General features: G+C 50.3%; 1 non-coding gene across 1 annotated transcript; it reads left to right on the forward strand.

Moving 5' to 3' along the window:
- The first annotated feature begins 2,364 nt into the window (after positions 1 to 2,364).
- Positions 2,365 to 2,438, forward strand: TRNAN-GUU (transfer RNA asparagine (anticodon GUU)). Its single transcript has one exon. It is a non-coding gene; the product is annotated as a tRNA-Asn (tRNA).
- Positions 2,439 to 3,291: the final 853 nt, after the last annotated feature.

A 3,291-nucleotide genomic window follows, 5' to 3' on the forward strand; every position in this document is an offset into this window, starting at 1 on the left:
GTACATGGGTCGACAGCTGTAACTTTGTTCAGCTCACATTGGCGTTTTTTTTGTTGTTGCTGCGACGGTTAGATGTTGCGTGTTGTGTAAGAGCGACGTGTACGTGTGAAGAGGGGTGAAATGCCAAGCTGCGTTGTGATTTCATCTCGAGATCAATGTGCGCGGTGATATCGCGCGCCTTAGTCTGCTGCGGTTCAAGACGAGAGGAGTCTCCATCTCGGTCTCTCTGGGGAGCGTTTCGCTTCGCGGTGTGGATGAGGTTGGTGGTTTCGCGAGGCCTGTTATGCTTGTTTTGGTTTTGTACGTGCCGGTTAGTAGATCGTTGTGGCATATTTTTGTACATTAATGCGCATAATTTTATAACAATAAAAAAACAATTGAATATTCCGCAAAGTTAAAAACTGCTGTTGTTTTCTTTTTTAGTATACACATTTACAAAGTGCAAACTACGACAGTTGAGTTCATGGAGCGTGCCAACACGACAGTACACAACATAACGTTTCATCTCGTTACATACACACACGTAACACAATCGTAATTCTTGATGTTATGATTATTCATAATGCAATATAAACCCCTTGGTCATTCCGCTGCTGGATAAAAGACTCCCAGACGCCGTGGCGAACTTGGAGTTGGCCGATTATACCCGGCCACGCCGGTGATTTCTGCCTGATAAAAGTGGGGGGCGAGGTATGGCAGTGGGAGGTGGACGGCCCCCCACTGATGTTAGCCATGGTCGGAAATTGAACTCAGGTGGCTGGGTTCATTGCTCACTGCACCACTCACCGCTCCACCACCCCACGCCTCCCCCGCCAGAAATAAAGCAAAGGCATGATTTATCGCAGCAACTACAGTATGTGAATGCGACACGTGTTAGATGCCAACTTTAGGACCTATTTGTGGCTGCCAAGGTCGCACCTGTTGCCTCGCTGATTGCACAAAGTTCTGACGGCCAACAAATAAATAAATAAACAAGATGCCGTGGCCCCCATTGGTGGCTCAGAGGTCAGAACGCAAATCATTGATTATCCTGGGGTCTCAAGTGTGGGCGCCGTGGTGGTGAGATGCTAACTACCTTATCTTATCTTAACGTAATCTATATAGCGCCTTAACAAAGGCGCTTTACAGCGAATTAAGGAAGGTACGTCACATGAATGTGATGGTGGAGATGAGGCGGATACAATGGATGAGAGGAAGCAATGGGTGAATCTGTGATGCGTGAAAGCGAAATTGATGACAGTAAATGATGATGAATGAATCGGAATGGAGGAGGTCGTGGGTTCGACCCCGACCCTGACGCCTGCTGTATATTTGCAGTTTGCGTGCCTCTCTCCATCTCTATCCCCGTGGTCGCGTGGATTTTTCTCCGGGTCCTGCGGGGTTTTCCCTACACATTTAGAGTATTTGGCTGCTGTAAATCGTCCACATGATGATAAGCCACTTTATTGGGATATTATTTGTGGCCAGGTCGCTTCTGAGAAAGAGATATATCGCTCAGTGGACCTTACCTGGTGAAATGAAAAAATAGTTTATAATTGAGTTTTAATTGTTTATAGTCTAGTGGGCTAATGGTCTACGGTCACCAATGACTACACAATAACACCCCTATTGCATTACATTATTTTTCTGCGCTCGATTTGGCTAAATTACAGCTGTGAAAATATTTTTAAAAAACATCGGGTTCGCTGTCATGCGTCGAATATCAGTCGCGCTGCCACCGGCAGCATGGAACAGAGGTCATTTGAAGAGGGTATCAGATAGCAGCTCTGTGATGTCTGCTTCTGCGGGCCATTCTCTAACACGAAGTATCGTGCTGCCTTGCGAGTGATCGGAGTTGATGTACTACTTCTCAGGCGTATTCGGGATCAGACTGAGGCATTAATGAAATGAAACAATAAATAAAATGCCTTTAATAACACTGGCTGACAGCGGCTGACAGCGGCGACCCATGGATCCCACTGTGACGTCACGAAAGCACCTGCACAGGGTAAATCGCTATCACACACTCGGGTCATAATTCACTTTGTTGTTGTTGTTGTTGTAATTGCCACCTGGAACACGTGTGGCCTAATTGAGCTCAGCTGTGCCGGTAGGATATATATACGACATACGCAGTGAAGCAATTCCGTAACCGAGTTGTCCACAAATGCATCCAAGCTGGTCGGAACTCGGAAGCCAAGCAAGGAGCGAGCCGGGTGAGAGATTTGCCTGGGAGTGACCAGACCTCTTTCTTGCATGAGGTCTGTGAGACGATCAGGAGATGGTAGCAAATGGATTTATTGAATCCATCTGTGAGGCTTTGCGTGGTGGGTTGGGTGGGGGGTGATTCTTCATTCCCCCAGAGTGCTCACGAGATCCACGGCAGTCTCTGTGGCGCAATCGGTTAGCGCGTTCGGCTGTTAACCGGAAGGTTGGTGGTTCGAGCCCACCCAGGGACGCGATTTTTTTCTCTTTTTTATTTGACAGATAATTATATTGTATCATTTTTGGTGTTCCCAGTGAAGGCCGATTGAGCAAGATTACGATGCGTATCCCCCCCCCCCCGCCTTTGTATTTCAGCGGAAACTTTATTTTGGAAGGGAGGGGGTGCGTCTTATAATCCAGTGTTAGACACATCATCTCTTAGTGATGCTACCGCGTTGGCGGTGGTTTGTTAAGGCACTGTGGCCTTAACAAACAAAACAGGCGACGTTTCGGGCAATGGTCCTCCTCCTTCACAGCACATTGCCCCATCCTGCATGTGGGTTGGCGAAAGGGTGGGAGGGCAGACGCAGATGTTGTTGTGCGGGGGGGGGGGGGGTGTCGGGGAGGATGCGGGAGGCGCAAACTCCTCGCTGGTAATCTGCGTCCCGTGGCACGTGCGTTGGACTTATTTCGCACCGTGCGTAGCCAACCGTGCCAATCGGAGGGCAACTGGGGGACGCAAAGGCGCCGCGTGCAGAGGCGAGACGTGCGACCCTTCACCCACTGAGTGTTGCAGTCCCGTCGCGGGTGAGTGTGCGTGTGCTCTCAGTCACAAAGACAAAGATCCCCCATATAGCCTGAACAGACTGCTGGGGCAAGTGCTGTTAGCGAGCAGCACCGATGAAGGTCGGCACGGCACATACGGAGGAGGTGGGGGGGGGGGGGTGCCCAGCACCACGCCCCGGCCGCCTTTGTCTCCCTACTGGCGACGCTTTGCACACCGCACCAGGTTCAAATTTGAGGCTGAGTCGACCTAGGGGACGCCCAGGACTGGTGACCCCGTGGTCACTGGTGTTGGCCGTGAGCGCCGGGTTCGTAGCGCAGTGC

Source organism: Petromyzon marinus, chromosome 30 (genome assembly GCF_048934315.1).
Source record: "Petromyzon marinus isolate PM22_M1 ecotype Great Lakes invasive population chromosome 30, UKy_Petmar_22M1.pri1.0, whole genome shotgun sequence".
NCBI classification, from domain to species: Eukaryota; Metazoa; Chordata; class Hyperoartia; order Petromyzontiformes; family Petromyzontidae; genus Petromyzon; species Petromyzon marinus.